Source organism: Tachyglossus aculeatus, chromosome 4, assembly GCF_015852505.1.
Source record: "Tachyglossus aculeatus isolate mTacAcu1 chromosome 4, mTacAcu1.pri, whole genome shotgun sequence".
In the NCBI taxonomy this organism is placed as follows: domain Eukaryota; kingdom Metazoa; phylum Chordata; class Mammalia; order Monotremata; family Tachyglossidae; genus Tachyglossus; species Tachyglossus aculeatus.
In genome coordinates this window covers 49,558,167-49,578,940 of record NC_052069.1, presented here as the reverse complement: position 1 = coordinate 49,578,940, position 20,774 = coordinate 49,558,167, and the positions used below count along the sequence as shown (strand labels likewise).

General features: G+C 45.8%; 1 non-coding gene across 1 annotated transcript; it reads left to right on the top strand.

Moving 5' to 3' along the window:
• The first annotated feature begins 14,348 nt into the window (after positions 1-14,348).
• TRNAK-CUU lies at positions 14,349-14,421 on the top strand. The gene has a single exon. It is a non-coding gene; the product is annotated as a tRNA-Lys (tRNA).
• The last annotated feature ends 6,353 nt before the right edge of the window (positions 14,422-20,774 follow it).

Here is a 20,774-nt window from a genome sequence, read left to right as displayed (position 1 = left end):
AGCTTGGGTTCCATACTCCTTTCTGGACAAGGAGACACATCTCTTGGCTTCCCTTCCTACATCATCATCAATCGTATTTACTGAGCACTTACCGTGTGCAGAGCACTGTACTAAGCGCTTAAGGTTGGAGCTACAGTCAGCTCCAACCTGATTTAATTTAAACCCAACTTCATTGGTTAATGAAGGGACTCAGGTCACAGTTTGGTGTGATTTCCTTTAAGCTGGGATGAATCTTTATTAAGAAAGGGCTTCATCTTTTGGGGAGGAGGAACTTCTAGACTGTAAGCTCTTTGTGGCCAGGGAATGTGTCTACCAACTCTGTTCCTTTAGAATAATGATACTAATAATTGGAGGTTTTGTTTAGCACTGACTAAGTGCCAGGCACTGTATTAAGAGCTGGGGTGGGTACAAGCAAATCGGGTTGGGCACAGTCCCTGTCCCACGTGGCGCTCACAGTCTTAGTGCCTATTTTACAGATGAGGGAACTGAGGTCCAGAGAAGTGAAGTGGCTTGCCCGAGATCACACAGCGGACAAGTTAGAGAAGCAGCGTGTCTCAGTGGAAAGAGCCCGGGCTTTGGAGTCAGAGGTCATGGGTTCAAATCCCAGCTCCACCACTTGTCAGCTGTGTGACTTTGGGCAAGTCACTTAACTTCTCTATGCCTCAGTTCCCTCATCTGTAAAATGGGGATTAACACTGTGAGCCCCACGGGGGACAACCTGATCACCTTGTAACCTCCCCAGCGCTTAGAACAGTGCTTTGCACATAGTAAGCACCCAATAAATGCCATCATTATTATTATAAGTGGCAGAGCCGGCATTCAAACCCAGGTTCTTCTGACCCCCAGGCCCTTGCACTATCCACTAGGCCATGCTACCTTTCTAGACTGTAAGCTTGTTGTGGGCAGAGAACGTGTCCACCACCTCTACTATATTGGACTCTTTCAAGTGCTTAGACAACGTGGAGACTTTCACTTGTACCCAAAATCCTGCCTCTGGCCTGGAACACCCTTCCTCATCAAATCGGACAGAGGATTATTCTCCTCCACTTCAAAGCCTTATTGAAGGCACCATTCCTCCAAAAGTCCTTCCAGGCAGTAAATTGTATTTATTGAGCGTTTTCTGTATACAGAACACTATACTAAGCGCCTGAGAGAGTACAGTGTAAAAATAGACACATTCCCTGCCCACAACAAACTTACAGTCTAGAGGGGAGACAGACATTACTATAAATAAATTACAGATATAATAATGATGATATTTGTTAAGCGCTTACTATGTGCCAAGATATGTACATAACTTCCCCGATTGAGCCCTCCTTTCCTCTTCTCCCACCCCCTTCTGCGTCACCCTGATTTGTTCCCTATATTCATCCCCCCCCCCACTCCAACAGAATTTATGTACATCGCTGTAATTTATTTATTTCTCTTAATGTCTGTCTCCCCCTCTAATAATAATAATAATAATGATGGCATTTATTAAGCACTTACTATGTGCAAAGCACAGTTCTAAGCACTGGGGAGGATACAGGGTAATCAGGTTGTCCCACGTGGGGCTTACAGTCTTAATCCCCATTTTACAGATGAGGTAACTGAGGCACGGAGTAGTTTGGTGACTTGCCCAAAGTCATGCAGCTGACAAGTGCCGGAGCTGGGATTTGAACCCATGACTTCTGACTCCCAAGCCTGTGCTCTTTCCACTGAGCCATGCTGCCTCATGTAGGTCAGGGGCTGTGTCCATCCTATAAACCTATATCCAGCGCTTAGCACAGTGCTTGGCACATAGTAATTGCTTAACAAATGACATTATTATTATTATCTAGCTGAGAGTTTAGAATAATACTTGCATAGAAAGCACTTAACAACCTAAAAAAAGATGATTATTGTTATTATCATCATTATTATTGTCCCTTGCTTTTTGAGACTCTCTAGTTTGCAGATTTGCTTGATCACTTATGAATACAATGCTTTGCACACAGTAAGCACTCAATAAATACAACTGAATAACCTTACGGTGATGAATTTGCAGTTTGTGGTATCCTGCTTCATGGAATCACCACACAAGAAAATTGTGGGGATAATAATAGTGATGGCATTTGTTAAGCGCTTACTATGTGCAAAGCACTGTTCTAAGCACTGGGGGGGGAATGCAAGGTGATCAAGTTGTCCCACGTGAGGCTCACAGTCTTAATCCCCATTTTCCAGATGAGGTAACTGAGGCTCAGAGAAGTGACGTGACTTGCCCAAGGTCACACAGCAGACATGTGGTGGAGCTGGGATTTGAACCCATGACCTCTGACTCCAAAGCCCATGCTCTTTCCACTGAGCCACGCTGGGGATGAGGTGAAAATCTAAAATTCACGCTGCCGTTCTTTCAAGTGAGCTCTAAAACATGACTCATCTTCACTGACCAAATACAGAATATTTTTCTGCTTCTCTTGAGCAATAAACCCTTTCCTTCCTCTTGCTTCCACGGGCTTTCCAAACTCTATTCTTTTCACCATCATCATCATCATCAACAGCCCTTAAAGAACATCCACTGATGACCCATCTTCCTTTCAGGATGTGATTGCCTCTTTCTTTCGTGTCCCTAATCGCAGAGAACCCCAATTTCTCTTGAATTAATACTTTGATTTTTGTCTGTTATTTTCATTTTAGGGTGAGTGGATTTTCAGTAAGGAAATTTGGTCATAAGAACACCGTGCGTCTGTTCTGTTGGCATGTGTGCTTGTACTTGGTGTTTGTGCGTGACTATAGCGTGTTTATGTGTGTGTGTGCACACAAATGCGTGAGTGCAGCCAAGAGGCTGACCAGCTAGAAGTTCAATTAGGCATAAGCTGAGAACTGGATCCCTCTCTGCTGGAAAAAAAAATCCATATTCCACATCAATTGAACAGGAAACCCTTCAGGAAGGAGGAAGGAGGGTCTCAGGAGGAAGAGAAACTCCTTCGAAGAAGTGAGAAGACTCCTCAGATCTTTTTGTATCTTCTCCACCCCATCCTAAAACAGTCATCTCTGGGATTGGCACTCTCCGGGGCCCAATGGATAGAGCACAGGGCTGGGAGTCAGAAGGACCTGAGTTCTAATCCCGGCTCTTCCACTTGTCTGTTGTGTGACCTTGGGTAAGTCACTTCTCTGGGCCTCAGTTCCCTCATCTGTAAAATGAGGATGAAGACTGTGAGCCCTATGTGGGACAGGGACTGTGTCCGACTCCATTATCTTGTGTCTACCCTAGGGCTTAGTACAGTGTCTGACACATAGTAAGCGCTTAACAAATATACCTATATATATATGTATGTATGTATGTATTTTATTTGTACATATTTATTCTATTTATTTTATTTTGTTAATATATTTTTTAATGGCATTTATTAAGCGCTTACTATGTGCAAAGCACTGTTCTAAGCACTGGGGAGGTTACAAGGAGATCAGGTTGTCCCACAGGGGGCTCACAGTCTTCATCCCCATTTTACAGATGAAGGAACTGAGGCACAGAGAAGTTAAGTGACATGCCCAAAGTCACACAGCTGACAACTGGCAGAGCTGGGATTCCGAACCCATGAACCCTGACTCCAAAGCCCATGCTCTTTCCACTGCGCCACGCTGCTTCTCTGTCTCCCCCTTCTAGACTGTGAGCCCACTGTTGGGTAGGGACCATCTCTATATGTTGCCAATTTGTACTTCCCAAGCGCTTAGTACAGTGCTCTGCACACAGTAAGCGCTCAATAATACAATTGAATGAATGAATGAACGAATGAACAAATACCACAACTCATTTATTTATTTTCAAGCCAGAGAGTTATTTAAGGCACCTGCCTGAATGTACACAGCATCCTCTTCACCGAATCGGAGAGATGGGTGCCAGAGAGATCGCCCAGCTCGCTGCAATCAAGAAAGGAGAATGTAGACTCATTTTGAGCAGAAGCTTTGAGTGGATTGTGAGACAGAGAAGCATAAATGAAAACTGGACCAAAACAGGCCTTGCACTCCAATTTGCACCTTTCATTCAACCCTCCCTTACGTACATATCCGTAATTTCTTTATATTTATGTCTGTCTTCCCCTCTAGACTTAAATTCCTTGTGGGCAGGAAATGTGTCTACTAATTCTGTTTTATTGAACCCTCCCAAGCGCTTAGTACAGTGCTCTGCAAACAGAAATCACCCAATAAGTATGATTGACTCCCCTAAAAAACCCCCAGACAATCTCCGTGTACCCTCCAGACTATAAGTTCCCCTTCTAGATGATGTGCTCCTTGTGGGCAGGGAACATGTCTACATGTCTACCAACTCTGATGTATTGTCCCCTTCCAAGTGCTTAGTACAGTGAATGAATGAATGGTATTTGTTAAGTGCTTAGGTGCTAAGCACTGTACTAAGCGCTGGGGTGGATACAAGCAAATTGAGTTGGACACAGTCCCTGTCCCACATGGGGCTCACAGTCTCAATCCCCATTTGACAGATGAGGCCCAGAGAAGTGAAAGGACTTGCCTAAGGTCACGCAGTAGCAAGTGGCAGAGTCAGGATTAGAACCCATGACCTTCTGACTCCCAAGCCTGTGCTCTAAACACTGTGTCATGCCGCTTCACTGTACACAGTAAGCACTCAATAAATATCATCGTTTGACTGATTGATTGTGTATGCACAGTGTGTGTGAGTCTAGTGCGGCTTAGTGGAAAGAGCACGGGCTTTGGAGTCCGAGGTCATGGGTTCAAATCCCGGCTCCGCCAACTGTCAGCTGTGTGACTTTGGGCAAGTCACCTAACTTCTCTGGGCCTCAGGGACCTCATCTGTAAAATGGGGATGAAGACTGTGAGCCCCCCACGGGACAACCTGATCACCTTGTAACCTCCCCAGCGCTTAGAGCAGTGCTTTGCACATAGTAAGTGCTTAATAAAAATGCCATCATTATGTTAGCCTTCTACAGCACTCCCACCTGTAGGTAAGCATATTTTCAGTGCCTCAACCTTAGAATATAAAGGATAATTGGACAGTATAGTCTGTGTATGATTGTGTTAGCTAATGTAGTGATTAACTGATTGATTGACACCCCCAAAACATCCCTGGATAATCTTTGTGTACCCTCCAGACTATACGCTTCCCCTCTAGACTGTAAACTCGTTGTGGGCAGGGAACATTTCTTTTATATTGCTATATTGCACTCTCCCAAGCACTTAATACAGTGCTCTGCACGCAGTAAGCGCTCAAGAAATAGGATTGATCCATAAATTAGTTCATTTTCAAGTAAGATGCTCATTATGGGCAGGGGACGCTTCTGCTAATTCTGTTGCACTGAATTCTCCTTAATGCTTAGTACAATCCTTCGCATATAGCAAGCCCTCAATAAATAGGATTGATTAATTGATTGACTGATAAATCCTCCCAGTTGTTAATTTATTTAGTTTCTTTGTCTTTTTTTCAAAATCTTAAAGCATCCAAACTGTTCATAGTTCAGATTAGGAACTCCTAAAGGGGAATACTGCCAGAGTCTGTTGGGAAACACTGAATTGGAAAATTGTTGACAGAGTCCATTTAAAATGTTCATCTTTGGTTTGTGGCCAATTTTCCCAAAAAGAAACAGTTTTTTTTTTCCCAGAAACTTATGATATTCCTCCCCCTGTATAAGGCTGGAAAGACAAAAAGGCTATAAACGGGCTTGGCTGGTGAATGCAGGAACTTCCAGTGAGACAATTATTTGCATATGAATTACCCCTGAGTAGAAGAGCCAAGGAAAACAACAGTTGTTTCTCTGTTTCATAAATGTATGAAGTTCTTGGCAGGACTTCAGAATCGTGGGCTGGGCTTTGTAATCTTTTGGTTTAGCTGACCCATTAAATTCCTCTTGTTGAGGTTTGCCATCAAACCTCTGTTTAAAAGAGGTGGCATAAAACCCAGACTTAGCCCTCTTTATCCTCTCCTCCTCCCCAGCCCCCATGCCCTACCTCCTTCTCCTCCCCACAGCACCTGTATATATGTTTGTACAGATTTACTACTCTATTTTACTTGTACATATTTACTCTTCTATTTATTCTGTTAATGATGTGCATCTAGCTTTATTTCTATTTATTCTGATGACTTGACACCTGTCCACAAGTTTTGTTTTGTTGTCTGTCTCCCCCTTCTAATCAATCAATCAATCAATCAATCAATCGTATTTATTGAGCGCTTACTGTGTGCAGAGCACTGTACTAAGCGCTTGGGAAGTACAAGTTGGCAACATATAGAGACAGTCCCTACCCAACAGTGGGCTCACAGTCTAGAAGGGGGAGACAGAGAACAAAACCAAACATATTAACAAAACAAAATAAATAGAATAGATATGTACAAGTAAAATAAATAAATAAATAGAGTAATAAATATGTACAAACATATATACATGTGATGTGGGGAAGGGAAGGAGGTAAGACGGGGGCATGGAGAGGGGGATGAGGGGGAGAGGAAGGAAGGGGCTCAGTCTGGGAAGCCTCCTGGAGGAGGTGAGTTCTCAGTAGGGCTTTGAAGGGAGGAAGAGAGCTAGCTTGGTGGATGGGCAGAGGGAGGGCATTCCAGGCCCGGGGGATGACGTGGGCCGGGGGTCGATGGTGGGACAGGCGAGAACGAGGCACAGTGAGGAGATTAGTGGCAGAGGAGCGGAGGGTGCGGGCTGGGCTGTAGAAGGACAGAAGGGAGGTGAGGTAGGAGGGGGCAAGGGGATGGACAGCCTGGAAGCACAGGGTGAGGAGTTTCTGCCTGATGCGCAGATTGATTGGTAGCCACTGGAGATTTTTGAGGAGGGGAGTAACACGCCCAGAGCGTTTCTGGACAAAGACAATCCGGGGCGGCAGCATGAAGTATGGATTAAAGTGGGGAGAGACAGGAGGATGGGAGATCAGAGAGAAGGCTGATGCAGTAGTCCAGACGGGATAGGATGAGAGCTTGAATGAGCAAGGTAGCAGTTTGGATGGAGAGGAAAGGATGGATCTTGGCAATATTGCGGAGCTGAGACCGGCAGATTTTGGTGATGGCTTAGATGTGAGGGGTGAACGAGAAAGCGGAGTCGAGGATGACACCAAGTTTGCGGGCTTGTGAGACGGGAAGGATGGTAGTGTCGTCAACAGTGATGGGAAAGTCAGGGAGAGGGCGGGGTTTGGGAGGGAAGACAAAGAGTTCAGTCTTGGACATGTTGAGTTTTAGGTGGCGGGCAGACATCCAGATGGAGATGTCCTGAAGGCAGGAGGAGATGCGAACCTGGAGGGAGGGGAAGACAGCAGGGGCAGAGATGTAGATCTGAGTGTCATCAGCGTAGAGATGATAGCTAAAGCCGTGGGAGTGAATGAGGTCACCAAGGGAGTGAGTGTAGATCGAGAACAGAAGGGGACCAAGAACTGAACTTCTAGACTGAGAGCCTGTTGTTGGGTAGGGACCGTCTCTATATGTTGCCAACTTGTATTTCCCAAGCGCTTAGTACAGTGCTCTGCACACAGTAAGTGCTCAATAAATATGACTGAATAAATATGACTGAATAAATAAATATGACAATAAATATGAATAAATAATTATGATAATCAATCAATCAGATTATGAAAAAAGCATTGGCCTGGGAATCAGAGGACGTGGGTTCTAACCCCGGCCCTGCCAATTGCTTGCTGTGACCTTGGGCAAATCACTTAACTTCTCTGGGCCTCAGTTTTCTCAGTTTTCCATCCTACTTAGACTATGAACCCCATGGGGGATGGGGACTGTGTCAAACCTCGTTAACTTGAATCTACCCCAGCTCTTAGAACAGTATTTGACACATAAGAAGTGCTTAAACACCATTACAAAATTCAGTCAAGCAATCATATTTACTGACCATTTACCCAGACTGAGCCCCCTTTTTCCTCTCCTCCTCCCCATCCCCCCGCCATACCTCCTTCCCCTCCCCACAGCACCTGTATATATGTTTGTACAGATCTATTACTCTATTTATTTTACTTGTACACATTTACTGTGAGCTCGCTGTTGGGTAGGGACCATCTCTATATGTTGCCAATTTGTACTTCCCAAGCGCTTAGTACAGTGCTCTGCACACAGTAAGTGCTTAATAAATACGATTGAATGAATGAATACTATTCTATTTATTTTGTAAATGAGGTGCATATAGCTTTAATTCTATTTGTTGACAACTTGGACACCTGTCCACATGTTTTGTTTTGTTGTCTGTCTCCCCCTTCTAGACTGTGAGCCCGCTGTTGTGTAGGGACCATCTCTATATGTTGCCAACTTGTACTTCGCAAGCACTTAGTACAGTGCTCTGCACACGGTAAGCGCTAAATAAATACGATTGAATGAATGAATGAATGAATTTATCATATGTAGAGGACTGTACTAAGTGTTTAGGAGAGTCTTAAGCCATCGAGTCATCTCCAACCCATACCAACTCCATGGACACATCTCTCCCAGAACGCCCCCCACCCCCACTCCATCAGCAATCATTCTGGAAGTGGATCTGTAGAGTTTTCTTGGTAAAAATACGGAAGTGGTTTCCCATCACCTCCTTCCATGCAGTCAACTTCGAGTCTCCACCCTTGAATTTCTCCCAAGCCACTGCTGCCCAGCACAGGGAAATTTTGACTTGTAGCAGATTGCCTTCCACTCACTAGCCACTGCCCAAGCTAGGAATGGAATGGATAGGCCTCTGCGTGACTCTCCCTCCCATAGTCGAGAGTGGAAACTTTCCAGGTGCGACCCTGAGAGGAGGTACAATGAAACATAGTTGACAGGCATGTTCGCTGCCCACAAAGAACAGTAGTAGCGATAGTAGTAAATAGCATTTATTACTCATTTACTATGTGCAGAACACTGTACTAAGCACTGGGAGAAAATACAGGAAATATTGGGAGAAGTACAATTAAACACAGTCCCTGTCCCTCATGGAGCTGACAATCAGAGATGAGTTTACAGTCCAGATAATAATAGTTTTTGTGGCATTTGATAAGTACTTCACTATGTATCAAGCACTGGGGTAGACAAAGGAGAATCTGGTCAGACATAGCTCACCCAGGGCTCACAGTGTTAGTGGGTAGGGGCGTGGGGAGAGAACAGGAATTGAAACTGCCTTTTACAGATGAGGAAACTGAGTCCCAGAGACATTGAGTGACGTGCCCAAAATCAGGCAGCAAGCGAATGTCAGAGCAATGATTAGAACCCATATTTCCTGACTCCGAGGCCCCTGCTCTGTCCTCTAGGCTACGATGCTTTTCAATGAACTGATGGAAAGAAAGCTGGATTGTGGGGAGCCAGGGACACTATATGCTAACTCCAGCTCCGTTACCTTGGGTAAGTCATTTGCCCTCTCAGCCACCTGGTTTTCCCTTTAGTAAAACAAAGCTACTCCTCCCTACTCACCAAGACCAGAATCAGGCTAGATGGAAAAACGACGGGCAGAGCAATGGCTGTGGACATCAATCGCATTACCTCCGGCAAAGCTGTTCAGAGCACAGAGAACATCCATTACGAATATCTCAAAGCCAACATACAATAGGGAATATTCCAGTAATACCGTTCGATAAATACGCAGAAGCCATAAAAAGAACAAGAAAATAATAGGGCAACAATTTACCAGTAAAATTGTGACACCTGTTTCCTGTGTAAACTCTAGCATTTACTGAATGCTGTGTCTGTCAATTGCATTTACATGACTATCGTTGGTGTGGTGAGATGGCTAATTAAATGGTGAGTCAGAAGAGATTGGTTGGGATTGGGATTGGGATTGTTAAAACGAATGTTAAATTAGACTAGCGTTGATGGTATTTAGTATTTATTTGTTGGCACTGTAGTTTGAGCAAAACAGATCTCAGTTCCACGGCATAGCCTAGGACCTGGGTTCCAATCCCAGTTCCACCACGTGTCTGTTGTCTGACGTTGGGAAAGCCCTTCGCTTCTCTGGGCCTCAGTTACCAAAATAAAGTGGCGCATTTTGCACTATTACCTGTACTTCAGGCAAAATCCTTCAAGATGCTATGATAATAATAATAACTGTGGTGTTTGTTAAGTGCTTACTATGTATCAAGCACTGTACTAAGTGCTGGGGGAAGGCATATCTCCTCCAAAAAGTCTTCCCTAAGTCCTCCTCTCCTCTTCTCCCACTCCCTTCTGTGCCACTTTTACTTGCTCCTTCATTCATCCTCCCTCCCATCCCCACAGAGCATCTGTACACATCTGTACACATTCTAGACTGTGAGCCCACTGTTGGGTAGGGACCATCTCTATATGTTGCCAACTTGTACTTCCCAAGCGCTTAGTACAGGGCACATAGTAAGCACTCAATAAACACAATTGAATGAATGAATATGTAATTTACTTACATATTTATTTATTTATATTAATGTCTATCTCACCCTCTAGACTGTGAGCTGCTGTGGGCAGGAATGTGTCTGTGTGTTGTTATATTGTACTCTCCCAAGCGCTTAGTACAGTACTTTGCACATAATAAGCTCTCAATAAATATGATTGAATGAATGAATGAATATGTAATTTACTTACATATTTATTTATTTATATTCACGTCTATCTCACCCTCTAGACTATGAGCTGCTGTGGGCAGGAATGTGTCTGTTTGTTGTTATATTGCACTCTCCCAAGCGCTTAGTAAAGTGCTTTGCACATAATAAGCTCTCAATGAATATGATTGAATGAATGAATGAATCTGTAATTTATTTACATATTTATTTGTTTATACTGATGTCTATCTCACCCTCTAGATTGTTAGCTGCTGTGGGCAGGAATGTGTCTGTGTGTTGTTATATTGCACTCTCCCAAGCGCTTAGTACAGTGCTTTGCACATAATAAGCTCTCAATAAATATGATTGAATGAATGAATGGATGAAAGGTCCCACGTGGAGCTCCCAGTCTAAGTTGAGGGGAGGACAGGTATTGACTCCCCATTTTGCAGGTGAAGGAACTGAGGCATGTAGATGTGAAGTAAATTACCCAACAAAGCAGGCGAGTGGCAGAGATTAGAACTCAGGTGCTCTGACCCCCAGGCCCAGACTCTTTCCACTAGGCCACAGCTGCTTCTAAAGTGGTTTATAACTGCTATAGATCAATCGTCTGGTAGTTTAAATTACTAGGTCGCCTTATCTTCCGTCTAGGGAAGGTGTCAGGGAAGAGGGAGGTGGGCTTTTCCATGAAGCTCCGAAGGGGGAAGGGACGGAACACTGGGCAAGACTTGTCCACTGGGGACATGTTCGGTTTCCTCCAAAACCAAGACAGCTCTGATCTGACTTTCCCTCTGGATTTCCAGCGCTTAGTAGAGTGCCTGGCACATAGTCAACGCTTAACAAATACCATAATTGTTATGATCTTGCTGCTTCCTGGGTGAAGTCTTCTAGACTGTGACCCCGCTGTTGGGTAGGGACCATCTCTATATGTTGCCAACTTGTACTTCCCAAGCACTTAGTACAGTGCTCTGCACACAGTAAGCGCTCAATAAATACAATCGAATGAATGAATGAAGGGGAACGCATGCGTAAAGATTCCCCCACTGGGCCAGCGGACGGAGCAGCTATTCCAGCGGGGATGGGGAGACTGACACCCGTCTCCCCAGTCACCTACTCCAGCTCTGGAACTAATAACAATTGCGGTATTGGTTAAGTGCTTGCTATGTGCCAGGCCCTGTACTAAACGCTGGGGTGGATACAAGCAAATTGGGTTGGTCACAGTCCCTGTCCCACATGGGGCTCACAGTCTCAATCTCCATTTTACAGATGAGGTATCTGAGACACAGAAAAGTGAAGTGACTTGTCCTCCTTCTCTCCCCACTCCAGTCCATACTTCACTCTGCTGCCCGGATCATTTCTACAAAAACGTTCAGGACATGTCACCCTCCTCCTCAAAAAACTCCAGTGATTGTCCATCCACCTCCAAATGAAACAAAAACTCCTCACCGTTGGCTTTAAAGCCCTCCATTACCTTGCCCCCTCCTACCTCACCTCTCTTTCTACAACACACTTCGTTCCTCTGGTGTTAACCTTCTCACTGTACCTGGGTCTCACCTGCCTCTCCACTGACCTTTAGTCTACATTTTGCCTCTGGAATGCCCTCCCTCGTCAAATCCACCAGACAATTACTCTCCTTGTCCTTCAAAGCCTTACTAAAGGCACATCTCCTCCAAGAGACCTTCCCAGACTAAGCCTCACTTGTCCTCATCTCCCACTTCCTCTGCATTGCCCTTCCCAGCCCTACGACACTCATGTAATAATAATAATAATAATAATGACGATGGCCTTTGTTAAGCACTTACTATGTGCAAAGCGCTGTTCTAAGTGCTGGGGAGGTAACAAGGTGATCAGGTTGTCCCACGGAGGACTCACAGTCTTAATCCCCATTTTACAGATCAGGTAACTGAGGCACAGAGAAGTTAAGTGACTTGCCCAAAGTCATTCGTATTGATTGAGCGCTTACTGTGTGCAGAGCACTGTACTAAGCACTTGGGAAGTACAAGTCGGCAACATATAGAGACAGTCCCTACCCAACAGCGGGCTCACAGTCTAGAAGGGGGAGACAGACAACAAAACAAAACATATTAAAATAAAATAAATAGAATAGTAAATATGTACAAGTAAAATAGAGTAATAAATCTGTACAAACATATATGCAAGTGCTGTGGGGAGAGGAAGGAGGTAGGGTGGGGCAGATGGGGAGGGGAAGAGGAATGGGGGGCTCAGTCTGGGAAGGCCTCCTGGAGGAGTTGAGCTCCACACAGCTGACAATTGGCGGAGCCGGGATTTGAACCCATGACCTCTGACTCCAAAGCCTGTGCTCTGTCCACTGAGCCACGATATCTATAATTTAATTTATTCGTACTGATGTCTGTCACCACCCTGCCCCCCTCCCCAGCAGACTGTAAGCTCATTGTGAGTAAGGAATGTGCCTGTTTATTGCTGCGTTGTACTTTCCCAAGTGCTTAGCACAGTGCTCTGAACACAATAGGCACTCAATAAATACAACTGAATGAATGAAAGTCATACAGCAGGCAAGTGGTGGAGCCAGAATTAGAACCTGTGACCTTCTGACTCCCTGGGCTGTGTTCTATCTAGGAAACCAGGAAAGCACCTACTTGCCAGATCCGGGCCCAAAAGCTATGGCCCCGAGAGGGCAGAGGAGATGGAACAAGAAGCTTCATGTTTAGTCTTATTTAAAAAACCTACCAGAAATAAATTCCCCAGGGCCAGTGGAAATCTGGGGCAAGAGCGACTCCTGGGACAGGGAGACTGGCATCCACTGCCCAACTTCCATCACGGCTGCCCAGGTACATGATGTGGGAGGGGCGCCAGGCTGGCATCAGATTGCATCAAATAACTGGCAGGGAAGGAGGCACCATATTGGGTTGTAGTTTGACCCCTTCTACTAGGAACTGGAAGCTTTGTTAGGAGACCCAGACAAATCCACAATCCAGCCAAACGCCTCGTACGCAAATCGTACCCCCCGGGGTAGGCCCAGAATGCCTGAGATGAAACGTGCCTATTTTGGAAGCAGAGGCGCCAACTTTTGATTTTGAGAGCAGGGATTCTAGGGAGGCGGGGAGCTGATAGGCCAGAAAAGAGTTCAGGAGTCCTCAAAAAAGACAAGCTTCTGAAGGAAAGATCAAGCACTTCTATATTCTGAAGAAAAGTGTTCTGGTTAACTGCCATGTTCCATGTGTCCTCCTCGAGGTTCACTCTTTTCTTAACAGAAAGGGTGTGGAGAAGCGGCAAAGTGCCAGTCTAGAACCTGGAGGACCTGGTTTCGAGTGCAAGCTGTGCTGTCAGCCTGCCGTGTGACCATAGGTGAGTCACTTATCTTCTCTGTGTCTTGGTTTCCCCATCTGTAAAATGGGAATAATAATAATGATACCTGCCTTGTTTCCCTACCTCACAGGGTTGTTGTGAGGGTTGAAATGAACTAACAAAGGTGAGAATGCTTTGGTAAGAAAAGTGCTATCGCAAACCAACTTTCAGTGCTTAGAACAGTGCCTGGCATAGAGTAACTGTTTAACAAATACCATCGCTATTATTAACTACGACCCAACATGGTTACTCCTCACATGCTAGTCGTATGATGCAATACCCTCCCTTCATGCTTTAATGATGGCATTTATTAAGCACTTACTATGTGCAGAGCACTGTTCTAAGCGCTGGGGAGGTTACAAGGTGATCAGGTTGTCCCACGGGGGGCTCAGTCTTAATCTCCACTTTACAGATGAGGTAACTGAGACCCAGGGAAGTGAAGTGACTTGCCCAAAGTCACACAGCTGACAATTGGCGGATCCGGGATTTGAACCCATGACCACTGACTCCCAAGCCCAGGCTCTTTCCACTGAGCCACGCTGCTTCTCTATGCCTTGGCCCGATGTGCCCGGCTAGCTCAGTCGGTAGAGCATGAGACTCTTAATCTCAGGGTCGTGGGTTTGTGCCCCACATTGGGTGCTCTAGGTTTTAGAGAAGCAGCATGGCTCAGTGGAAAGAACATGGGCTTTGGAGTCAGAGGTCATGCGTTCAAATCCTGGCTCTGCCAATTGTCAACTGTGTGACTTTGGGCAAGTCACTTAGCTTCTCTGTGCCTCAGTTACCTCATCTATAAAATGAGGATTAAGACTGTGAGCCCCCTGTGGGACAACCTGATCACCTTGTAACCTCCCCAGCGCTTAGAACAGTGCTTTGCACATAGTAAGTGCTTAATAAATGCCATTATTATTATTATTATCTCTCTTTTCATCACATCTCTCTCCCTCAAATTTATGAAAAAGCCAGGCACTCCCTGATTAATCCCCCCAACCTTCCTGTTCATGCCATCCCACCAGCCTATCGGCTGTAATTTATTCACCTATATATTCATTTGTTATTTATTCATTCACTAAAGTCTATCATTCAATCAATGGTTTTTATTAAGCACTTACTATATGCGAGCGCTGTACTAAGCACTTGGGAGAGCACAATACAACAGAATGAACAGATACATTCCCAGCCCATAATGACCTAACAGTAGAGATGGGGAGACAAACATTAATATGAATAAATAAGTAATTTATAATATATAATTCAGAGATATGTGCCTAAATGCTGCAGGGTTGTAGGTGGGGTGAATATCAAATGTCCAAAGTCTAGTATTTGTAATTTCCCACTCTCAACTATGGTACCTTTGTCAATTTTGTCTGCTACCTCATTTATTAAATCACACATTCCCCGAGGCCAAAGATAGTATCTCTTTCTTCTTTTGAACATGCCTGCTCTGTAAGTACACTTGTTTCGATGTGCATGTATCTCTAATTTTATTCATTTATACTGATGCCTGTTTACTTGTTTTATGTCTGTCTTCCCCCTTCTAGACTGTGAGCCCTGTGTGGGCAGGGATTGTCTCTCTTACTTGTTGAATTGTAATTTCCAAGCATTTAGTACAGTGCTCTGCACACAGTAAGTGCTCAGTAAATACAAATGAATGAATGGAATTGAGGACATGAGTTTATTCATTCATTCGTATTTATTGAGCACTTAGTGTGTGCAGAGCACTGTACTAAGCGCTTGGGAAGTACAAGTTGGCAACATATAGAGACAGTCCCTACCCAACAACAGGCTCACAGTCTTAGTAAGCGCTTATGGTGTGCCAAGCACTGTATTAAGTGCTTAGGAGAGTACAATACAATAAACAGACACACTCCCGGCTCATAACAAGCTTACGGTCTAGACGGGGGAGCAGACGTTAATATAAATAAAGACATTACAGATATGTAGATAAGTGCTGTTTGGCTGGGAGAGGGTGAGAACAAAGGGAGGAAGTCAGGGTGAAGCAGAAGGGAGTGGGATGAGAGGAAAGGGTAGGGCTTAGTCTGGGACGGCCTCTTGGAGAAGATGTGCCTTTAATAAGCCTTTGAATGGGGGAAAATAATTGTCTGTCTGATATGAGGAGAAAGGGCATTCCAGGCCAGAGGCAGGACGTGGGCCAGCGCTTATATACATATTCAAAATTTATTTACATTAATATCTGTCTCCCCCTCTAGACTCTAAGCTTGTTGGTAGCAGCAAACGTCTACCAACGTGTCTAAGTACTCCATTATACTGTCGTGGCTCCATGGACAGAGCACAGGCTTTGGAGTCAGAGGTCATGCGTTCCAATCCTGACTCCACCAGTTGTCAGCTGTGTGACTTTGGGCAAGTCGCTTAACTTCTCTGTGCCTCAGTTACCTCATCTGGAAAATGGGGGTGAAGACTGTGAGCCCCCCGTGGGACAACCTGATCACCTTATAAGCTCCCCAGCGCTTAGAACAGTGCTTTGCACATAGTAGCACTTAATAAATGCCATTATTATTATTATTACTCTCCCAAGCGCTGAGTACAGCACTCTGCACAAAGTAAGCTCTCAGGGAAAACAACTGATTGATGGATTGCTTTCCCAAATGCACTAATGGGGAATTTGTCCATCTCCCCCGACTTCCCCCACTCCTGCTTCCAGTCAGCCCTGGTTGCCAGGTAATGGCTGAGCTATATTTCTGGCTCCTCGTGTACCCTGAGATCCAGGTAGGACCAGGTTGGAGGTTTAATGACGCTGATAAGCGCCATAGCGACGGACCAGCCTTGTTTCATACCACTCAACCTGCTGGCTCAGAGAACGTTTGCTCATAAGTTATCCCAGACATCTAGCCCCTGCCTACTAGGGACACATTCCCAGCGCTAATTTGAATGTCTGGAAAGCTAAGAACTCATCCGGGTATGAACAGGACACACAACTGGAGTCTCGCCTGCTGTGACTCACAGCAGGACAGAGTTTCTCACTTAGGAATTCTCCTGGGTCACCCTCGGGCACAGACTTTCCCAGTGACAGCGGAGAAAAGAACAAACATATTCTAAGGGTACAGACCCATCCCAGTCTCCACCAGTTTCCGCCTCAGGGCTTCCCTGTATCCCTTTCCGTCCCCTTTCTCTTTTTATTGTTTCCTAATTGTGAATCAATGGGGAATGTATGAAGAAACGAAAGAGGCCGGAATCAAGCCATTACTAAATGTGTTTCCTGAGACAGAACTGTTATCTTTTAGGCCCCAGCCACTGTCCGAATGATCTGTCAGAATGTGAGCCCGTTGTTGAGTTGGGACAGTCTCTTTATGTTGCCGACTAGTACTTCCCAAGTGCTTAGTACAGTGCTCTGCACACAGTAAGCGCTCAATAAATATGATTGAATGAGTGAACGAATGGGAGTCGGGGGAATTGCAGATGAGGGGAGGTTTACTCTAGGAAAAGATCATCTTAGTCTCTTTGGCTCCTGATCCTGTATCTTTCGGTCAGCCAGTCAGTCAACCGTATTTACTGAGTGCTTACTGTGTGTGGAGCACTGTACTAAGTGCTTGGGAGAGTACAATGTAACAATAAAACAGATGCATTCCCTGCCCACAATGAGCTTATGGCTTAGAGGGGGAGACAGACATTAGTATAAATAAATAAAGGAGGAGATTTATTCATTCATTCATTCAATCGTATTTATTGAGCACTTACTGTGTGCAGAGCACTGTACTAAGCGCTTGGGAAGTCCAAGTCGGCAACATATAGAGACAGTCTCTACCCAACAGCGGGCTCACAGTCTAGAAGGGGGAGACAGACAACAAAACAAAACTTGTGGACAGGCTGCCCAATCCCAGCGCGGGGTGGGACGGATGTCTCTCTGAAACCGGGAAAACACGATCCATAGCTTCCCCTCAACTTCTGGGGCAGAAGCATCAGCATCACCTAGCCCATCCTTGGAGCTGATAGAGGACCTTCACAGAATCTTGGGTCCCCGAGATGGCAGTTGCTCGTCTATCTAATTTATCGACATGCTTAGGTTCCCCGCCCCACAGCTGGGTGTGACTCTTGAGGCAGACAAGATGGTGGGCCATTCTCCCAAAGCCAGGAGTGTGGAGCACGACCACAGAGTGTCTAGAGCCAGGGAAGAAGGAAGTTTCATCCACCTGGGGAGTGGAGGACGATGTGGGCCTCAGAGCAGGCCCTGCCCGTCTGCCCCTGCTCCTGCTCTTCCTCTCCCTGCTCCCAGGGAGGAACAGGGAAAGACAACTCCCTCAGCCCTATCAGTGGTTGAAAATGGCTTCTTTCCCATCTCTGCTGGGAGCTGCTGGTTCCCTCTCGACTCTAGTTGGGTAACAAATAATAATAATAATAATAATGGTATTTGTTAAGCGCTTACTATGTGCGAAGCACTGTTCTAAGCACGGGGGGGATACAAGGTGATCAGGTTGTCCCACGGGGGGCTCACAGTCTTTATCCCCATTTTACAGATGAGGGAACTGAGGCAGAGAGAAGTTAAGTGACTTGCCCAAAGTCACACAGCTGCCAATTGGCGGAGCCGGGATTTGAACCCATGACCTCTGACAAAGCCCAGCTCTTTCCACTGAGCCACGCTGCTACTCTAAGCTTCTCTAAATGGGTGGGTCACCATCCAGCTGGTTTGTCCCTTGCTTGTTTTGTTTTGTTTTTTTTTTAATGGTATTTGTTAAACTCTCACTATATGTCAGGCACAAGCACTGTGGGTGGATGCAAGCTAATCAGGTTGGACCCAGTCCCCATCCCACACGGGGCTCACAGTCTTAATCTTCATTTTATAGATAAGGGAACTAAGGCACAGAGACATTAGGTGACTTGCCCAGAGTCACACAGCAGACAAATGTTAGAGCTGGGATTAGAACTCAAGTCCTACTCACTCCCAGGCCTGTGGTCTATCTATTTGGCCATGCTGCTTCTCAGATTACCACACCCTTTCAAATAATAATAACAATAATAATGATGGCATTTGTTAAGCGCTTACTATGTGCAAAGCACTGTTCTAAGCGCTGGGGAGGATACAAGGTGATCAGGTTGTCCCACATGGGGCTCACAGTCTTAATCCCCATTTTACAGATGAGGGAACTGAGGCCCAGAGAAGTGAAGTGACTTGCCCAAAGTCACACAGCTGACAACTGGCGAACCAGGATTTGAACCCATGACCTCTGACTCCCAAGCCCGGGCTCTTTCCACTGAGCCACGCTGGCATTTTTGCTCAGTATTCTTATTTTAAGCTTCAGCAACTTTTCCCCTGACACCTGCTGCTGAGTTCTGTGGTTCAGAATTGGTACCCTTGGACAGAGGGACCTGGATTGGAAATGCAAAGCTTTGGGAACAAATGAACTCATTAAATGCCACCCATTAAGGTACGTTATGTGTGTCATTATATTAAACGTGCCCAGAGTAACGCATGTAATATCCTGTCACGTGTGTCTGTCTGGCTGATCTAAGCAAGGAGCATCAGTGAACGCCCAGGCCCCTGTCCTGGTAGGTCTCGACTTAGTGATTTCAGAGTCCTGGGAGCTCTTAGTACAGTGCTTTGCACACAGTAAGTGCTCAATAAATACGATTAAGTGAATGAACAAATGATTCAGCAGGGGCAGATAAAGCAACTGCTCCCCCTTGGTCTCTCTCTCTCTCTCCCTCTTTTTCCTTTCCTCCCTGTCTATCTCTCTCCCTCCCTTATCCCTTTCTATCTTCTTATACTTTGACATCTTCCTCCATCCTCTCCCTGGCTTTCTCTCCCTCTGTCTCTTTAGGTTTCTGTGTTATCCCTTAAGAAAACTCCACCCCCGCCCCAAGAAGGCCCACCCTCTAGAAAGCCCTTCCCCCAAAAGCCCACCATCCTCAGAAAATAATAATAGTAATGATGGCATTTGTTAAGCACTTACTATGTGCAAAGCACTGTTCTAAGCACTGGGGAGGATACAAGGTGATCAGAGTGTCCCACGTGGGGCTCACCGTCTTAATCCCCATTTTCCAGAGGAGGTACCGGAGGCCCAGAGAAGTTAAGTGACTTGACCAAAGTCACACAGCTGACAATTGGCAGAGCTGGGATTAGAACCCATGACCTCTGACTCCCGAGCCCGTGCTCTTTCCATTGAGCCACACTGCTTCTCTAAACCAGTCTCAAGTTTGATCCCAGGCTGAAAATATAAACTCGGACCCTGTATCTAATGTCCGGCCCTTTACTTCAGTGCTGCCAAGCTGTCCAGCTTCTGCTCAGCTGGGAACAGTTGTCAGTGCTTAGGGGCTGGGAGGAGAAATGTCACTCAATAGTCCCCTGCATTCATTCACTCATTCAATCATATTTATTGAGCGCTTACTGTGTGCAGAGCGCTGTATTAAGCGCTTGGGAAGTACAAGTTGGCAACATATAGAGGCGGTCCCTCCCCAACAGTGGGCTCACAATCTAGAAGGGGGAGACAGACAACAAAACAAAACATATAAACCAAATAAAATAAATAGAATAAGCATGTACAAGTAAAATAGAGTAATAAATATGTACAAACATATAAACATATATACAGGTGCTGTGGGGAGGGGAAGGAGGTAAGGCGGGGGGGGACGGGGAGGGGGAGGAGGGCGAAAGGAAGGAGGGGGCTCAGTGTGGGAAGGCCTCCTGGAGGAGGTGAGCTCTCAGTAGGGCTCTGAAGGGAGGAAGAGAGCTAGCTTGGCGGATGTGCGGAGGGAGGGCATTCCGGGCCAGGGGGAGGACGTGGGTCGGGGGTCGACGGCGGGACAGGCGAGAATGAAGCCCGGTGAGGAGGTTAGTGGCAGAGGAGCGGAGGGTGCCGGCTGGGCTGGAGAAGGAGAGAAGGGAGGTGAGGTAGGAGGGGGCAAGGTGATGGACAGCCTTGAAGCTGGGAGTGAGGAGTTTTTGCCTGATGCGTAGGTTGACTGGTAGCCACTGGAGATTTTTGAGGAGGGGAGTAACATGCCCAGAACGTTTCTGCACAGAGACGATCCGGGCAGTGGCG